Genomic DNA, 20,684 nt, shown 5'->3' on the forward strand with positions numbered 1-20,684 from the left:
GATTTTGCATTTAGATCTGGGTCCCATCTGGGTCCCATCTCCCACCTCATTGTGTACCTGTCTGCAAATAGAGGCATTCCGAAATCCACACCAAAGAAATTGACATCCCAAACACTTCTGGTCTTAAGCATTTCAGATAAGGGATACTCAACTGGAAGGAAGAAAGAGCTGAATAAAGGGTAGTGGAGAAAACAGCCAGAAGCATATTGAGATCGACGCATCCGCTCTCACAATGTGGAGTTAACCCGTTTGCTATTTCTCTAAGGAGCCAGCAGCAGTGAAGCAAGTAAAGCGGCGATTAAAGTGACATTGGCAGAATACTCTGAGCGAGTCTACCAAGCATGGACTAAAACCTCTCTGAACAGCAATGCTGTGGCAGTGCAGGCTGCAAAAAAGGAGGAAAAGGTCTTCTCTAGTTCCACTGCCTCTGCAAAGGGCCATCCATCCAGCATAGATAGTGCAATCTGGCCCACGGATGAACTGCAAGTTCTCAGTGTCCTCTATGACGAATTTCACCAGTGTCTTATAGATATAATAACGAATATGAATTCCAAGTTGGACACTGCAGTTGATACAGGCCTGGTGAATGTCACAGATATAAATCGTCCCTTTTCTGTTTGTGCAGCCCAAGGACAGGTTAGACGTTAGAGCCTGCACATGTTAGAGCCAGCACATGTGTATTAGACCCTTCTTAAAGAAAGCCAGAGGGGGACTGGATGAGTGAGAACTGGAAGTGACTAATGCCTCTGAATAGCATGCCTGAAAGAAGCTATTGTAAGACTTCTGTTGTAAAAATCCTTCTCAGGATACAGCTATACTGGATACCTATTGAGGTACTGGAATATGTGGTGGCCACTTTGCTCCAGTGGTTCCTACATCATCTCGATCAATTCCAGTCTGACTTCAACCCTGGTGATGGGATGGAATGAGCTTTGGTTGTCTTGGTGGATGAACAACATTGTCAACTAGACAAGGGGAGTGTGCCTCCGATGGCTCTGTTGGACTACTCGCTCACTACTATGGCTGTGCAAAGCTTCGGAGGTCTGCTCTGTAATTCAGAGAGTTATATGACTTGTTAATACAGATCTCTGAATTACTAATTGGAATGGGACCCCCTCCAAAGCACTACAAAACAAAACGGAAGCCTCCAAAATGTTTCAGAGAGATTAGTAAAGATTTCTTGTTCCACAACATTTCAAGATGTAGTTTTTTTTAATGTAACATACTCCATAATTGTCTGGGGTATTACAGAGGGGCGAGGGGGATAATGCGATTTCTTGGTTGTTTTTTAAAAAATGTAAACAATAAAAAATATCCTTAAAATTATTGGATAACCAAAACGTTCGGAAACTTGGCAGGCTTACATTCGTAAATGTTGTCTACAAGTGTGCCAAGTTTCATCCCAATAGCCATACAAATGACGGAGAAACAAGCCTTGAAATATTCCTCATTGCTGCTAATGGAACAAATCTGAACAAAACAATTATGAAGTTTTGGAGATTTGGATTATGAAACAAAACGGGATCCCTCCAAAACTTTACAAAATGAAGCAGGGGCCATCCAAATTGCTGAAACTAATTGGATTTCAGCAACTTTGCATACTTCTTCTCGCCCTCATTACTCACAGTACTCATTTCCATCACTTTTGCCAGTTGCAGAACCCTGCTTTTCAGGTGCAGAATCTGGGTTATTTTGGTACAGATTTTTTTTAAAAAAATACAGAATGCATGCACTACTGCAGAAAAGCATAAGAATGGCCACAATGAATGCCAAATATAACATACAAGGTTCACACAGACCTAAATTTCTAATCATCCTATTAAGCAGATAAAATATTCTGCAAGCCATGCCAACCTTGCCAGCAATGAAGCAGGAAGGACAATAGCTTGGTGTGCCTATATACAAAACACTAGCATTTCCAGTAAACAGATGAGGAGGAAGGTGAGGAGAAAACGCTAGGTTAGCCTTCACCAAACGAGTGACCTCCAGATATGTTGGACTACAATTCCCATCATCCAGTGCCGGAATGCCTGCTGCTTGGGGCTGCTGGAGGCCACATAATGCAGGACACAGAGCCATGGAAAGGATAACAGTGTCTGGCAATAAAAGGCAGAGCTGAAACCTGTCACCCTCCTTGGCATCAAGGTAATCGAAGGCATGGCAGATAAGAGTTTGTGAACAGTCATTTGGAAAACACCAACCACAAAGAAGTGAAGGGAAAAAATGGCATATGGTGGCAGATTATTTAAAAATATGGATCCCACCCATTCTGGGGACAGTGCACAAGATCTATAAAAGAGCAATGCAAGAGAACTTAAACCCAAAGTACAGGCATGTTCGCCTTTGCTGTTTGTTTGTTTGTGAAGGGTAAATCTGTTGCCACATGATGTTCAAAAGCGTAGGGAGAAAACTGGGGAGACAGACCATCACTATGAGAGTCTCAGGCACCTTCTAGACTGCCATACAATCCAGATTAATTATCCAATCATAATTTTATTTCTTACCCGCCTGACCCAGGCTACAGAACAATTAAAACACATAAGCACAGCAAAACACCACAGAAACACATATGAAAACGTACCTCTATGTGAGTCTACACAAGGCCTGGGCAAACTTTGGCCCTCCAGATGTTTTGGACTTCAACTCCCACAATTCCTAGCAGCCTCAAGCCGTTTCCTTTTCCACCTCAGCCGCTTAAGCATAAAGAAAAAAGGAAGGGGGGGGCTGGGGCTGCTAGGAATTGTGGGGGGGTGAAGTCCAAAACACTTGGAGGGCCAAAGTTTGCCCATGCCTGGTCCACACTGCCATATAATCCAGTTCAAAGCAGATAATCTGGACTTTATATAGAAGTGTAGACAGGGCTTCAGCCTCCTCAGCCCATTCCATATCGAAGCCTGCTCTTGATAGATGGATGGCTAGAGAGCTGGATGGCCATCTGTCAGGGGTGCTTTGATGGTGCTTTTCCTGCATGGCAGAAGGGGGTTAGACTAATGGTCCAACTCTATTATTCCATGGTTCTATGACCTCACCCTCACAGGCAGATGTGTTGGCCCTTCCACCTTAAGTTGGCACCTCCCCATCCACAGCTGCCAAACGAATCTGTCTAGTACAGGCATAGGCAAACTTCTCCCCTCCAGTTATTTTGGACTTGAACTCCTACAATTCCTAACAACTTCAGGACCCCTCCTTTTTCCCCTTGCCATTGAGAATGCTGTGATAAAAATGGGAGTTCCTGTACACGGCCATATAAAATCCAGGTAATCTGATCTGAACTGGATTATCTGGCAGTGTAGACTCATATCATCCAGTTCAAAGCAGATGGTGTGGACTTTTTGCTTTGATAATCTGGTGATACGGCAGTCTAGAAAAAGCCATGGACTCTTCTTCCAGGCTTTCTCTCACACATATAATCAGGAATGAGGGCAGAAAGCTGAGCATAAGGTTGTCATGCTACAATACATAGTCCGCACCCATGTCTGGTCTTCTTTGCTTCTAGTCCTGCCAAAGCAGGTGGAACCAGAATGGCGATGGAACCACAAGAGTGGGGGAAAGGAAATACAATGCAGCCCATTGATAAAAGAGAGAGAGAGAGAGAGAGAGAGAGGCTCCTTGGCCCCTCCCAGCGAGACCCCTCCTTCCCACACTTTATCCATTTCCTCCGCTGTCTGTCTCTGCCCCCAAGTGGGAAAGGAGAAGGCACACACCAGACAAAGCCACATGCATGCAGGTCCCTCGATGTGCACATATGTACCTGTGCATCAATATGTGCCATTCATTGCAATGGGTCAATTTCTTCACCCAGGCCTGGGAAAGCAAGGAGAATGGGGGCCGCCGTCCTAACAATGTGGCATTGACCCCCAACCCAAATCATGTGTATGGGGAAGATCTTTGTGTAGAAACAAAAGAGGGGAGGAAGCCCTCCCTGGAAGAGAGACAAAGCATCCATGAAGGCGTGCAGGTGCCTCTATAAGCATATGTTGCCTTTGGTATGATCCTTCCTCCAAGCCCAGAGAGAATTGGAGGCACCGTCCTAACACGGCATTGTCCCTCAACCCAGATTGTGTGATGGGGATATTTTTAAGGAAACAAAAGGGGAGAGAAGAAGGAAGAGGAGAAGGAAACTTACCTGGAAGAGACATAAAAGACACCATAGCATTGATCAAGGCATGTAGATGCCCGTGCATGCATGTATCAATATGTGCAATTCCTTGCAATTGGTAGATTCCCTTGTTCAGGCCTAGGGAAAGCAGGGAGGATTGGGGACACAGCCCTGAATGACATTACCCTTTACCCAAACAACGGGAAGAATCTCTTTCAGAAGAAAGAACGAAAGAAAGAAAGAAAGAAAGAAAGAAAGAAGAGAGAAAACACCAAAGCATTCATTAAAGTGTGCAGGTATATAATGATGAAATTAATATTAATATTGTTTCTTATCCACCTCTCCTCGTGGCTCGAGGTGGGTCACAGCACAGTCAAAACACACAAACATTGCAAAGATGCATGTATGCATCTATGTATGCAATTCATTGCAATGGGTTCATCTCTCATTCCAGACCTAGGGAAAGCAAGGAGGATTGGGGACCCAGCTCTGAATGACATTACCCTTTACCCAAATGGTGGGGGAAGAATCTTTCAGAAGAAAAGAAGAACGGAAGGAGGGAAAGAGCAGACACCAAAGCACCCATTAACCCATGCAGTTATGTATCTATGCATGCATCTATGTGTGCAATTTATTGCAATGGGCCAATCCCTCATTCCAGGCCTAGGGAAAGCAGGGAGGATTGGGGACTCTGCCGGGGATGACATTACCCTTTACTCAAATGGTGGGGGAAGAATCTCTTTCAGAAGAAAAGAAAGAAAGAAAGAAAGAAAGAAAGAGAGGAGACACCAAAGCGCCCATTAACCCATGCAGGTATCTATCTATGTATATGTGTGTAATTCATTGCAATGGGTCAATCCCTCATTCCAGGCCTAGGGAAAGCAGGGAGGATTGGAGACACAGCCCTGAATGACATTATCCTTTACCTAAAAGGGGGGGGGGGAATAATCTCTTTCAGAAGAAAAGAAAGAAAGAAAGAAAGAAAGAAATAAGAGAAGACACCAAAGCACCCATTGCTGGTATATATCTATGTATGCACCTATGTGTGCAATTCCTTGCAATGGGTCAATCCCTCATCCCAGGCTTAGGGAAAGCAAGAATGGCTTGGGGACAAAGCCCTGGGTGACATTGGCAACCCCATCCAAACTATGGGGAGAAGAGGAAGGTCTCTTTGGAGAAAAAGAAGAGAGGAAAACACCATTAGCACCCATTAGAAAGAGGTGCAAGATCCCTTCCTCTTTTTTTTCCTTTCCACGGATCCATACCTAGTGACACAAATCCAAGTTGACCTTGCACTAGGCACCCGCCTGCTCCCATTCCCTGCCCTTCTTGTCCTCCTTCCCCATTCTTCTATCTGCAAGAAAGGGTCAACCATGCAATGCCTTGCTGCAGGAGAAGGGGAACATAGCAAAGAAAGAAAGAAAAGGAGGGGGGGTCTTATTGTTCCGGGCGTGGCTTTGCGTCCAAGGAGAGGCACCTGGGGTTGGGGACCCCCTCCTCTTTTCCGCAGCCCCACCCTCCCTTCTTTCCTCCCTTCTTTCCCAGTTTCACCGCAAAGCTAGAGCATCTCCAAGGCCGGAGCATCTTCTCTCCCTTGTTTGCACCCCCTCTTTCTCTCTTGTGCCCCCCCCCCCAAAATCCTTGTGAGCCTTTTGTTAAGGGACTCAAGCGTACAGACCCCCCAATAGCAAGAGAAGGAAAGACAATAGCAATGTCTTTCCTTCCTTCCCAGTTTCACCGCAATCCAAAGCTAGAGCATCCTTTGCCAAGAAGAGCATCTTCTCTCCCTTGTCTGCTTCCCCTCCTTCTCTCGTGTGTCCCCCCCAATCCTTGTGGGCCTTTTGCTAAGGGACTCAAGGGTACAGATCCCCCAATAGCAAGAGAAGGAAAGACAATGGCCATGTCTTTGATCACAAGCACACAAAGCCATACAGGGAGGGAGGGAGGGAGGGAGGGAGGGAGGGAGGGAGGCGCACCTGCCGCTTGGGAAGCTCCAGCCCCGACTTCATGCGCCCGGAGGCTTCCTCTCGGCTTCTTCTCTCAGCAAAGGCTCCAGACCAGCCTGGGGCGCCTTCCTCCTCTTCTCCTCCCTCCTCTTCTTGCCCCGCAAGCCTTGCAATCCGATCCGGAGTCCCAGCAGCAGCAAGAGGGGCTTTGCAGTAGCAGGAGGAGGAGGAGGAGGCGGAGATGGCAAGGAGAAAGGCGGCGATGGCACCAGCCGCAGCAAGAGGAGCAGGAGGAGGAAGCGCCGGCTCCTTCCTCCTTCTTCTTGTTCTTCTTCTCCTCCTCCTCCTTCATCCCCTCCATCCTCGCAGCCTCCTCGGCTTCCAGCCCCAGGAACACGGAGTCATCCTTGCCCCCAAGGAAAGCAGCCCAACACAGCTCATCCCGGTGCTCGGCTTTGAATGGGACTCTCTGGCGGCAGGGGTTGGGGTTGGGATTCTTTGCCCGGCCTCCGTCGCCTCCTCCTCCCGCTGGAGGCTTCTCCCCCAGAGAGGAAAGGCAGCAGCAAGAAAGAGGGGAGCCAAGGCTGGCCTCCTCGCCCTCCTGCCTCCCTCCCTCCCTCCCTCGCTGGGTCCTAAAGCCACCCGGCTTCCTTCTCCCCTTGCCCGGGCTCCCTTACTGTTTTCTAGGTCACGCCTCTCGCCTTGCAGCGCCTGCCAAAAGGAGCCAAGAAAGTTCCTCAAGGGAAGGATCGGCTGGGATCCGGTTGATTCCCCCCTCACTCACCGCCCCCCTCCCCAAGGCTGAGTCTACACACTGCCATATACAACCCACATATCTGTTTTGAATTGGATTATACGAGTCTGCACTGCCACAGAAAACAGTTCAAAGCAGATACTCTGGATTTTATATGGCAGTGTAAAAGGGGACTTAGTCTCCGCTGCCATATAAAATCAGGGCTATCTGCTTTGAAGCAGATTATATTAAGTACCCACCCTCATTTTGAAGTCGAACATGACCCTCCCCCATAAAAGATCATCATCATCATCATCATATTTAATTACTTATTAATCACCCTCCATCCGGGAATGCTCTAGGCGATTTACAGCTAAATTGTAAAAGATAAAATGCATACATATAGAAATTAAAAATTAACAGAGATCGAATGCTCTAGTAAAAAGCCAAGTCTTAAGTGCTAGAGTAAAAGGTCCTAAGTCACGCATGGCTCTCATATAGGGTGGCAAGGAATTCCATAAGGCAGGGGCAGAAATAGAGAAAGCCCTGCGTCTGGTCCTTTCCAAGTGCACTTCTCTAGGACCCGGTATATAGAGTAAGTCACGTTGGGCTGGCAGTTGCAACCTCCGATGATGGGAGAAGGAGAGGCGGTCCCTAAGGTATGATGGACCCTGGCCGTAAAGAATTTTAAAAGTCAGAACTAACATCTTATACAGGCCACAGTACTCAGTTGGAAGCCAATGTAAATGTTGCAGCACCAATAGTAACTTATAGTTTTGCTAAGGACAAGGACACCAGACTGGATAATAAGGGTTAAGCCTTGGTCAATTTGCCAAGACACTAACAACAACAAGGATCCTTCCCATGTTAGATAATGTGTACATTTAATCAAGGTTTTATGCCCTATGTTTCATATATAGCAGAAGGTAGCACATTTATTACTGAGAAAGCACCTCCCTTTACACTTATGTACCCTCTTGAACTTCTATGGGACTCTGGTGGGAGGGATAAGTGGGTATGTTTTCTATATCATGATTTCGATATTTCTATATTTCTCCCTGTGTATCTGACCTTTTCCTGACCCTTTTTGCCCAATTCCCCTTTATTGAAAAATGTATAAAAAATATAAGAAGCCACCTCTGTGACCCTGGAAAGAAGGAAATCCTCAGTTGAAAAAAAAACCCTTATCAAAAGACACTTTTTGCATGGACAATAACAAAGGATCGTGACCTTTGGGGCTCAGAGTTGGTTCCCCCAGGGGAGGCGGTCACTTGGCATTAATGATCCTATCTCAATAAGACAAAGGAAGCCTTCGGAAAGCCACCCTTTGTCCTGATCTGTTACTTATTTAAATCTCCTTCCACTGAAACTTCAGCCAAAATTCCCTCATTGTTTCTATATCTCAGCACCCGGAAAATCCGGATCTCGCAGGCTTGCCAGACATCAATGTTTATTACAGCCAATCAAAGACAATAGGAAAGGCTGGCTCGCAGGCCCCCAGGACTCGCTGGCCGCTTGGACATTTCCTATCTTCAGTAATCCTCTCAAGAATCCATTGTTTCCCTCTCGTCCCTCCTCCCTCTCTACTGATTCGTCAGGATGCCGAGGCTGCAGAATCCTAGCAATTGGCCCAGGCGCTCCGCAGAAACAGATTATATTAAGCCCTTTCTCCACTGCCATATAAAATCTGGATTATCTGCTTCGAATGGGATTGTATTGAGCCACTTCTCCACAGCCATATAAAATCCAGATTATCTTCTTTGAACTGGATTATATTAAGACCCCTTTCCACTACCATATAAAATCCAGATTATCTGCGTTAACCTCCACTCAGAAACAGGGGGATTTCCGACAGCAAACAAGTGCAAGTGAACACCTCCCATACAAAGGATGCCTCCAGGCAGCAACACTAATTAGCTTTGCAGCTGCAAGGCTACTCAATGCTAATCATGCTTGCTAATTGCAACATTCACACTTGCTTCAAACAGACAATGGTTCTTTCTCCCACCCTGGACATTATTCCACAGGTATAGATACACCCCACTTGCCCCACTTCCAACAGAAGCTCTAAACAAGCCTCTGAGGATGCCAGGCACAGATGCAGGTGAAACATCAGGAGATGTTGATTTTAGGCGTTGGCTTGCTGGCTGATATCTGAACAGAGGATGGGCTGGAGATATCCATGCCCTGGTCCTTTCATTACAGGCTGCTATTTCCCGTGGTGCAATACTGGCTAAACAGAATAATTTATCCAGTGGTTAAGGCGTAGACATCCTGTGGTGATGTGGTATGTCTCATCAAGAGCCATATCCACTGTTTTGACATGGTGAGATGGATTCCACACTGGGCATGCATACTCAGCAGCAGAGTGGCAAAGCGCAAGGGCAGATGTCTTCACTGTGTCTGGTTGTGATCCCCAGGTTGTGCCAGTCAGCTTTCAGATATTATTTTTAGCACCCACTTTTTGCTTGGTAAACAAGCAGTGCTTCTTGTAAGTCAGAGCACAGTCCAGCGTAACTCCCAGGTATTCGGGTGTGCTGCAATGCTCCAGTGGGATTCCTTCACAGGTCATCCTCATAGCTCAAGATGCTAGTCTGTTCTTAAGATGAAAAGCACACTTCTGCATTTTAGATGGATTCAGAATCAGCTGTTTTTTCCCTGTAATAGGCAGTTAGAGCACCTAAAGCTTCAAAGAGCTTCTATTCAACCATTTCAAAATTCCCTGCTTGAGTGGTGATGGCATGATCATCAGCATAGATGAAACTCCCTGTCCCTTCTGGAAGTGGGTGGTCATTTGTGTCAATGTTAAACATTGATGGAGCAAGCATGCTCCCCTGATGCTTGTGCTAATCATTGTTATTGTTGTAAATGTTTTATGTGTTTTGTGGCACTACAATGTGCTCTCTGTAAGCCACCTTGAGTCCCTTCTGGGAGATGGTGGTGGGATATAAATAAAGGTATTATTATTATTATTATTATTATTATTATTATTATTATTACTACTACTACTACTACTATAAAGGTGCAAATCCTGGGTACTACTCAGTTCATGATGACTAATTCAATAGGATCTAATGGCAACTAACTTGCTAAACTGAAGCCTGCATGGATAACCAAAATGGGATTTCAGCCTAGAGGCACAGAGAAACTTCGTTATCTCTTGCAGTCATGCATCATTACGGCTGGCTCAAGATATTAGAAAAAATGATACCTAAGATGCAATCTAATTATTTTGGCACCCAAGATACACACACACACACAAAACCAGACCCTCTAGTGCTTTTCATAATGGGAAAGTCCATTGTTGCTTGAGCTGCTCATGTTCTCCAAGAACGAATTATTGGGAAGTATATATCCCCAAGCCATTGGGTTTCTTTAGTCAAGGTTTCCCCATAGCCTTGTTAAAGGCAGCCATTGGAGGCCCTGGCTTACCCCAACTCGCCTCAATTCTCACCCAGATTGAAATAACTAAGACAGGGAAAGGGTCAAGGGAAAGTGTGGTAGGCCTCCAGCATCCACACGCTTTGCCCTCATCCTCTCAATGCAAGCTGAAACCAATGATTAAATAGCATCACGATTCTGCTATGCCATAGCCCACATCTACATTGCATTCTGTCAAAGCGTATTATGTGGAATTGGGTAGGGATGCAAATGGCTTTTTTCTCAAGATGCATTTCTCTATTGGCAAAATTTATGGAAATAACCAGAAGTGCTCAGGCGTCAGGAGCAGCATTGGTCCTGCAACAAGGAGTCATGGAATTTTAATTTCCCCCATGGATCTTTTTATATCACACAGCAGCATACGGTCTGGATTGGCTATCGTAGGAAGCACGGTGCTGGCAATTTTGGCCCTATCTACCCTGCCATAGAATGCAGTTTGAAACAGTGGATACTCATGCAATACAGTTTAACTTTACTGAACTACACCATGGGAATCTAATAATAATAAACTTTATTTGTATCCCACCTCCATCTCCCAAAAAGGGACTCGGGGCAGCCTCTAAAGCTCTCAAGTGCAGTATAAACATCAATAGTACCTGAGTATAAAATAATATCACATAAAAGTTATAAACATCTACTATCAACACATAAAATAAGATAAAAATACACAGTTTAAAAACGCTTACCATCAATAGTTAAAATGAGCTGCCATCATTACACAACTAAAGTGCGAGATTGTCAACCTCATATGGGTCCATTTCAGCCTACTCGAAGCCAAAGGCCTGCTTAAAAATCCATGTTTTTGGGCTAGAACGGAAATATTCAAGGGCGAGGACAAAGCTAATCTCTTTTGGGAGGTTATTCCAGAGACGGGAAGCCACTACAGAGAAGGCCCTCTCCCTTGTTCCCATCAACCGTACTGGAGACGGTGGTGGGACTGGGAGAAGGGCCTTCCCTGCCGATCTCAAATCCTGTGCCAGTTCATAGAAAGAGATAGATTGGACCTGATATGTATTTTAAATAGATATTACTGGTTTAAATGCTTTTGTTTTTTAGCTAGCTCTAGATTTAATTCTGTTTTAGGGTTTATAGCAGGCATGGGCCAACTTTGGCCCTCCCTCCCACAATTCCTACCAGCCAGTATGCTGGGTTGCTGTGAGTTTTCCGGGCTGTCTGGCCATGTTCCAGAAGCATTCTCTCCTGATGTTTTGCCCACATCTATGGCAGGCATCCTCAGAGGTTGTAAGGTCTGTTCGAAACTAGGGTTTATATATCTGTGGAATGTCCAGGGTGAGAGAAAGAACTCTTGTCTGAGGCAAGTATGAATGTTGCATTTGGCCTCCTTGATTAGCATTGAATATTCTTGGAGCTTCAAAGCCTGTATGCTTCTTGCCTGGGGGGAATCCTTTGTTGGGGGTTATTAGCTGGCCTTGATAGTTTCATGTATGGAATTCCCCAGTTTTCTGAGTGTTGTTTTTTATTTACTGTCCTACTTTTAGAGTTTTTTAATACTGGTAGCCAGATTTTGTTCATTTTCATGATTTCTTCCTTTCTGTTGAAATTGTCCACATGCTTGTGAATTTCAATGGCTTCGCGGTGTAGTCCGACATGATGGTTGTTAGAACGGTCCAGCACTTCTGTGTTGTCAAATAATAATATTCTGCATCCAATTTGGTTCATCAAGTGCTCAGCTATGGCTGAATTCTCTGATTGAATTAGTCTGCAGTGCCTTTCATGTTCCTTGATTCATGTCTGGGCATTGCTACGTTTGGTGGTCTCTGTGTAGACTTGTCCACAGCTGCATGGTATATGGCAAACTCCTGCAGAGGTGAGAGCATCTCTCTTGTTCCTTTTTGAACATAGCATTTGTTGGATTTTCTTAGTGGGTCTGTAGGTAGTTTGTAGGTTGTGGTTTTGGCAAGAGAATGTTTTGCTTTGAGTCCTCTTGGGGAGATAGGATGGTATATAAATAAAGTTTTACTACTACTACTATTATTATTATTTCTTCATCAGCTTCCCTGTGCTGCAGGCTGTTAGGAATTGTGGGAGTCAAAGTCCAAAACACCTGGAGAAAGGGCCCAAGTTGGCCCATGCCTGACTTACAGGCTTTAGGTCTTAGTTGTATACAGTACTGTTTCGCTGCTTCAAGTCTCTTTAACTGTCATGGATGAATCCAATGGAATCCTTTGTAGTTTTGCAATGTCTTTAGCCTCATCTGCCAAAGAAGGTGACAAAACCAAGGCTTCCATAGCTGTAGCCTTAAGCAATGAAAGTCAAAGTGGTGCCAAACTGCATTGATTCTTCAGTGCAGATGCACCATAGCAGGACCCGAGACACACAGCTACACCTATGTGAAAAGCACTGCTCTTCACCCAGAAGCTTAGAATCAATCTATGTCTCTCCAGGTAGGAAAGAGAAAGGGCCCAGCGTGCAAGCCATGGCCGCTGCCCCCACCCAGTGTAGGCAATGCTGGCCTAGATAAAGGAATGGTTTAACTCAGCATTTAATCCTGTAGAGACACAGCCAGTAATTAGTTAAGTGGACCAGGGGACTAATTCCATACACAGTAACCCATATACAACAATACCTTGAGGTAACAGAGCTCTTAATTCAAATTGCTCTTACCTCAAAGCAAAATTTCCCATTGAAATACTATCAATTTGTTCCACCCATGTCGGTAAACTCCCATCCCACTTTTGTTACATGATTTTCAAAAATGAAAATGTACTTCAGAAATAAATCATATATACATGTACATTCATGTGGAGTAATTAAAAAAAAGAAAAGTGAACTTTAAAAGTGTGGCACAATGGTAGAAGCCCAAAGTTGTGGCAAGGAAGCCCAAAGCACCAAGTGAAGAGGCAGAAGCGTTCTTTTCTTTTTCCTCCTGTCCTCCTTCCATCCTCTTTCCTTCCCTTTCTTGTTCTCCCCCCCCCCCTTCATGAAGCCAAACAGCCCAGGAATAAAAACAAACCACACAAAATCAACTAGCCCAAAGTTCCTTAGAGCAAGAGCAAGAGCACGAGGCCCAGAGGCTGCTCCCTTGAAGCCCTAACGCCCAATATTTTCACACTAGCGCTCCCTCTCATGCCAGTTCTTAACTCAAAACACCTCTCTTATGTCAAAGCAAAACCCAGGAACTGCCTCTGTGGCTGAAGCTAGGCAAGCACAGTCTAGGCAGCCCCTAGTTAACACAGAGGTAGCTTTTACAAAGTTTTAAACAACAAAGAATGCCAAAATCCAGTCTGAAGGTCATATTCATGATGTTTTCTTATGTCTCTTATAACAGGCTGTGTTTTTTATTTAATTTTAATTGTTAAGTCATAATTCATGTTTATATGTTGGGTTGTTTAAATTTTGTTAGTATGGATGTATTGTTGTTGTATTCGGGCATTGAATGTTTGCCTTTTATGTTTGGAATCTGCCCTGAGTTGGGGAGATAGAGTGCAATATAAATAAAGTTATTACTACTACTACTACTACTACTACTATTATTATTATTAGAAACACAAAAAGATGAATTCACTGCAAATAAGATCACTCTGCTGGCTGCTGTATTGAATCACATGTCGGCAGGGGCGGCTCGTCCATTACGCGAAGTAAGCGGTCGCAGAACACTTTTTTTTGCCAGGGGTGCAGAGGCGCCTCTGTAAATGCCCCTCGACCGCCACTTGAGGAGCGCCCCCTCAGCTCACAACAGCCCTAGCAGTCCGGGGGGAGCTTTCTTGCCTCGCTGCCGGGTGATCCTCTTCCCAAAGGAGCCGGGCCCTTGAGCCTCGCCTAGCCCCTCTTGTTCCTGCTCCACCTGGCCACCGGGTGTGCGAGCAGAGCCGGCGCTCAATCGTTCTCCATGTTCGATCCCTTCCCCATGACCGGCTCCCTTTCCCGATCCCCCGGGGCTCCACCCGCCTCCTCTCCTCTCCCCAATCCGCGGGTGGGCCAAGGGGTGGAGCCGCCACGCCTGGCCTGCATCGGGTCCGGAGGCGTGTGCACCAAAAGACCACAGCGTGCGCACCAAAAGTCGCCTCTTCTCCTGACTTTCTCTTCAGCCATTGGGACCAAGAGAGAGAGCCCCTCCAGCTGGAGGTATCTCCCACCTCCGCTCCCTCCTTTGTTTTTGCGCCTACCTTCAGGAAAGGTGGGTATCTCCCCCTCTGTCTCTCTCTCTCTCTCTCTCTTGGTCCCAATGGCTGAGGAGAAAGTCAGGAGAAGAGGTGACTTTTGGTGCACACGCCGGGGTCTTCAGGCACGCCTCTGGACCCAAAGCGGGCCAGGCAAGGGAGCAAGTGCAGCAAGTGTAGTTACTGGGATGTATAGTTCACCTACAACCAAAGAGCATTCTGAACTCCACCAATGATGGAATTGAACCAAACATAGCACACAGAACTCCCATGATGAACAGAATATATATATCAATGATTGGTTGGGGGGGGGGGGGCAAAATACTGTTTGCTTACCATTGAAAATTACCTAGGGCCGCCTCTGCACGTCGGACACTTCCCAAGTGTCTAGGACTGTGTGATGTATCGGTGAATAATGCATGCAGATCCAAGTAAGGTGGCCTTTTGCAGCTAGCAGATGGTAATTTTGTCAGTGCCGATTGTGTTTAAGCGCAGGCCAAGGTCTTTAGGCACTGCACCCAGTGTGCCAATCACCACTGGGATGGCCTTTACTGGTTTGTGGCAGAGTCTTTGCAGTTCGATCTTTAAATCCTCATATTGTGTCAGCTTTTCCAGTTGTTTCTCTTCAATCCTGCTGTTGCCTGGGATTGCAACATCAACGATCCATATTATTACTATTATTATTATTATTATTATTATTATTCATAATAATATTCACTAGCTAGTCCAAATGAAGTCCAGAGTCATTCACAAAGGAAGTCCAAACAAAGTAGTAGGCACAAGACATCTTCCTAGAATCCAGTCCGAGGGGCAAACACACAAACAACTCACCAATATCCCAATATGCAATACAAGAGCCAAGAGTCAAAATCACCAGCTGAAATATCCAGCATAACTATTTCTTCCAGCAAGGTACTGTTGCAAACACCCAATTTTTATGCTGCCTCTGCAGTAGTCCTACAACTGGTCTTTCCTCTTTTGGGACAATATCTTTGACCGGCGCAGCTGAATCACATCCACTCTCAGCTGTAACCAGGCAGCGAGTGTTAAGTCCTGCCTTTCCTCCTGGAGACCCTCATCTTCCTCCGACTCAGTTGCTACAACAGGGTGCTGCTCTTGCACAGCAGTATCATTATCAGGCATGCCTGGCTGTTCCTCACTCATGGGCTCTGACTCGGCTACTTGAGGCAAACCCCTTCCTCCTCATCCTCCTCTTCTCCCATGGTCCTGACACTGTCTGATAAATTTGGGGTGTGGAAAATATATACCATTTTCCAAACTTCTTTTTACAAGCACACACAAATTCAGCAATCTTGATGAGCTATAGATGCAGGAAAAAGGGTGCACAAACATACGCAGAAGAGACCCAGATCCTCCCTAAAATCTTGGGGTGAAAGTGCGTGTGGCTCATGGGTCAGGCTTAGGGTGCATCTACACTGTAGAATTAATGCAGTTCAACAATGCTCGTTTGAAAGAAAATTGATATATCACTGCCAAAATTCAACAGCACGATAGCAGTGGGTTTTTGGGGGCAATGTGGCCAATCCTCCCATACGAATTGCCCACCTTGAATCATATCCATGATCCCCTTTCAGCACTTGCCATTCAGGCTGCTGGCCCAGCGGTTTCCCACATCTCCTGCTACCTGATCCTTTTACCTGAAGGAGGCAAGAAAGTGTAGCTGGCACCAGCTGCATGCAAATCAGGGGCTTTGTGACAGAGTGACAGCCCTTCCTGGAAATTTCAAAGCAGCCTGATACCAAATACTATTATTACATAATCATTCCCTTTTGCCACTCACAGCCTTTTGCTGATCTTTCTATGATTCAAACAACAACAACCCACCCACCCCGCAGTCTCCTCTTTTCTTCACATTGCTTTATTTCAAGCCCACATCTTGTCTCTTTTTTAGGTCAGGTGTGATGAGGAACTGCTCAGGAATCTCGCAGAAAGGTAGGCAAAGGGGAAAGCTTCATGAATGAAGCACTAGAGCGGAATGAGGCAGCCATTCAGAGGAAGGAGGTGGCTTTTTTCTCCCTTGGAGCAAGACTTCCCTTTGCCCCATACGGCATCCCAAGGAACACATATCCACAGTCCTTCTAGGTCAGGTTAATATACCCCAGAATTATAAGATGTTGGGTTTTTTTTTTTACTACAGTTGCCAAATCTGGCACCTTAACACCACTTTTATAGTCCCAAACACCCCTGAGTGACCCCCCCCCCCCAAGTCCCCATTTAATTGCCTATGACAATTTTCAGGTGACTCTCACCTGCAAACCTGCCCAAAGACTCCAAGCCAGTTGCAAGTCTTTGGGCAAATCTGAACTTCCCACCTGCCAATTATTTGCCTTGTAAATGAGTGGGTGGGAAATTGGCTCATCGTTGTCCACCCCAGGAATTAGAATTAATAGGAAGATTTGGAGACAATCGTCCAAAATAATATCATTTCCAGCTCTGTCTGGAAATCACCAGGGACTATGCCGCACCGCTGCCACTGCTGATGAAGGCGCTCCTTTGGTGCATATTAGCTTCCATCTTTTTGTTTTCTTGTGAATGAGACACATCTTGCCAGTTCACCCTGATTTCAGCAACAGCCCCACCCAGTTCAAAGTAATGATTCTCCTTTAAAACATGGGATGATCATTTTGGGCCTGGACTCTATCCCTAAAGAGGTTGAAAGGATCCACACTGTTTCAAGCCTTCCACGCTCCTTTTAAATCTAGAACTTCCTATGACCTGGACTATGTGTAGCTCCTGAAGGATCTTCTAGGTCAGTTCCACATGTAACCCATTCAAGACAGTACTAGGCCTGTGTTATCAATGAAAAAATGTTTACTCATTACTAAATTAGGAAGGGTGCAGAGAATAGTTTCTAAAGTGTTTCCATAATATTGTTAGGGGTCTGTATCATTACTATAATGGTATAAAAATTCTTTGTTACTTATCGTTAAGTAATTGCACAAGGGAGAGGGAGTCCAACCCGCTTTATTCTGCCAGGCAGGAAAAGCATAGTCAAAGCACCCCCAAGAGATGTGCCAGCCTTTGAAATAACAACAAAAACAACAATAATAGGAAACCTACTAAGTAAACTTTGGAGTTACTGCCTCTCAACTTTGCCTACCTCACAGAGCTGATTCAACTCCCAACAATCCATTTTTTATCTCGAAATCCCATTAGAGAACAAACACATAAGAGGAGGAGGCGGTGGTGGAGGCAGCACAAGGTGGTAAGCAGAATTCTGGGAAATGTAGTTTGGGAAGGCAAGTCCCCTTCAGGGGAGATAAAGCATGGTAATAAAATAATAATAATAATAATAATAATAATTATTATTATTATTATTATTATTATTTTGCAAATACAAGGGAGTGGGTGAGAGTGGCACAATATTATTTATGCATTTTATTTATTTACTATATTTGTATACCACCCTTCTCAGCCCTTAGGTGACTCAGGTGCTGGTGCTGCTTAGAAAACGCTTTAGGAAATAGTAAATGTTCTCATGATACCTTCCCCAGGATTGACCAAACATCTTCTGGCAGTAATTCTAATGACAATTTGATGTACATAGCATGGCTGTGCGAAATTTTGTTTTTAATTCGTTTTCCAGATCTAATTTGTTGGATCCATATGTATGAAATAATATTAAGAAACAAAAGGGTTGGCCATGCAAAAAACTTAAGATTCAAAACACACAGCTATGACTTTTCAGATGAGTTATATAAGACTCTTAAGTGGCTCCAAGTCTCTGTCATGGGCACCGCTTCTCCCCCAAAAAGGCTTGGTTTGGTCCCTCCAAAGGTTCCCAAGGAGGATGGCAAGGCTGGAGTGGAGGAAGAAATCTGATTTTTCTCCAAAGGGTGAAACAAGGAAGTGAGGGATGTCTGGCTGGCTGGATAGACGGGCAAGGAGGAAGCCGGTCCAGAGAGAGAGGCAGAGATCACACTCACATTGAGGCTTTAACACGGGGAGTGAGCAGACCTATAGAATCATAGAATCACAGAGTTGAAAAAGACCTTGTGGGCCATCCAGTCCAACTCCCTGCCAAGAAGAAGAAAATCGCATTCAAAGCATCCCCAACAGATGGCCATCCAGCTTCTGTTTAAAAGCCTTCAAAGAAGAAATTTCTACCACACTCGAGGGCAGAGAGTTCCACTGGCCTGGACTTCTGGGAATTGTAGTTTAGCATGTTTATGTTAAGCAGCTTAACATAAAAGCATTATCATAACCATTTCAAATATACAAACTTTAAAACAGGATTGAATATAGACATTATTTTTAAAAATTCCCAATTGAAAACCAGTAAAACAAATTCAAAGTGGAGATTAAAATACTGGCATCCCAGGAGAACCTTTGCAGGTTTTGCTGGGACAGGGAAACACCTGAGAGAAGGTCTTGCCAGACTTAGACCTTGAATATTGAGGCCAAACTCCACATGACATGGGAGAGGCATTGTTCTCTTTAGATCAGTGTTTCCAAAACTTTGTTTTTTCTTCCATATGTTTTGGACTTCAACTCTCAGAAGCCCCAGTCAGCTAGCCAGCAATCGGGAATCCTGAGAGCTGAAGTCCAAAACATCTGGAAGGTCAAAGTTTTGGAAGCATGAACTCAAACTGAGCAGCTGAATAGGATTTCAGGACCATGGATAGCACCATGGTGGTATAATATCAGCTATGGAAATTCATATCCATGAAGCTGACGCCAATGGTCCTTTGGCAATCATCCAGTATTCTTCAAGGAAAGGGTGGGAAGGAACTGTGAGCTGCACCTTCCAGGATTCCTCACCTCTGGTTGAGGCTAATAGGAGTTATAGTCCAATAACATCTGAATAGAATAACTTCATTGCCATTGTACATCGTACAATGAAATCAAATGCCATCCCCAATGCACACTATATATGTACAAAACAAAATGCCCATCCTTCCATGTTCTAGTCACTGCTGCACAACCCCTAATGCCACATCAATGTTTCTCCAAAGGGGTTCAAGGGAAAGCATCCAACCGCAGCAACTACATGCGCACTACATGAGAGCCTCATGAGCCTCCTTGCTTTAAGAACTCTATTGGACTGCAGCTTAGACTGGGCAGTTTGCTTCACTTCCATTAGCAAACTCTAGTATTCAAAGGTCCTTGACCCTACTGAGCAAACACTGCAATGTGCTTGTGTCCAAACTGGGCTTTCAGAGCTGGATCTCGAAGACCATGATGGTTGATGACTTGCATGCTAATGGTGCATCAACTCTACTGCCAGAATCAGATTGAACTTTCAGAGCATTATCCAAGGTCCTGGACCCATTGAAGGACAGTGTTCAGCACCTTGGAGATCTCCTTGCAGTTTGATTTCACTCCAAACTTAAAAGCAGTAGTTTCCAACCTTGGATCACCCAGGTGTTATGGACTTCAGCTTCCAGAATCCCTGAGCAAAGGCTGGACACTCCTTCTTAAAAGGATCACTCTCTCTCTTTCTCTCTCCATTTTTAATTTCTTTCTCTTCCCAATGCAGAGCAACAAATCTCTATGAGAAACTGGTATAGGCTGACTGTCTCATTGACAATGATGGTTCCAAAGGTGAAGGTCTCGCCAAAGCTGGAGAAAGATGTTGGCAGGAAAAGGTCTTCCTGGAGTTCCTCCTATCCATGGATTTTGCAGAGAGCGTTTGTCCAAGCTGAATGTTGGGAACAGCTTCCTCCTCCACTTAGGCATCCATGGCTCATCAGCCATGGGAGGTGGCGATGACTCAGGCTACAACAGCAACACAGCATAGAGTTTCTCCTCTATACTGTTTCTCAAATAAGCTCCTCAAGGCTATTATCCCTACTCTTGCTTCACCTGGCCAACAAGTCTACTAGACAGTAGACAGGAATCCAATTCAGAAAATATTGTGGGGTGGAATCAATTGCCTGAGTTCACTCTCTTTATTCACAGTAGGGTTTTCCCCCCACCTTCTGAAAAGACATTTATTTATTTATTTATTTATTTATTTATTTATTTATTTATTATGGTATTTGTAGCTCGCCATTCTCAGCCCTAAGGCAACTCAAGGCAGCTTACAGTATTATATTAGGAGAATTGGTCATAGATGTCAAGTATTTGGGATCATAGAATCATACAGCTGGAAGAGACCCCAGGGGCCATCCAGTCCAACCCTGTTCTACCCTACAGGAAAAGCACAATCAAGCCCCCACCCCCAACAGATGGCCATCTAGCCTCTGCTTATGAATAATAATAATAATAATAATAATAATAATAATAATAATAATTGAAGAGACCCCATAGGTCATCCAGTCAAGCAATGTTCTGTCATACAGGAAAAGCACAATCAAAGCACCCCTAAAGATGGCCATCCA

General features: G+C 44.9%; 1 protein-coding gene across 2 annotated transcripts in view; it reads right to left on the reverse strand.

The window, feature by feature from the left end:
* Positions 1-20,684, reverse strand: part of SBK1 (SH3 domain binding kinase 1) — a 94,223-nt gene that overhangs the window by 37,925 nt on the left and 35,614 nt on the right. Inside the window, exon 1 of one of the 2 annotated variants that reach the window (XM_060786245.2) lies at positions 6,076-6,654. The exons of the other annotated variant lie outside the window; for it this stretch is intronic. The gene's annotated coding sequence lies outside the window, so the exon portion shown is untranslated. Of the gene's footprint in view, positions 1-6,075; positions 6,655-20,684 lie in introns of those variants that run through there. 2 annotated transcript variants of the gene reach the window in all.

Source organism: Anolis sagrei, chromosome X, assembly GCF_037176765.1.
Source record: "Anolis sagrei isolate rAnoSag1 chromosome X, rAnoSag1.mat, whole genome shotgun sequence".
Lineage (NCBI taxonomy): Eukaryota > Metazoa > Chordata > Lepidosauria > Squamata > Dactyloidae > Anolis > Anolis sagrei.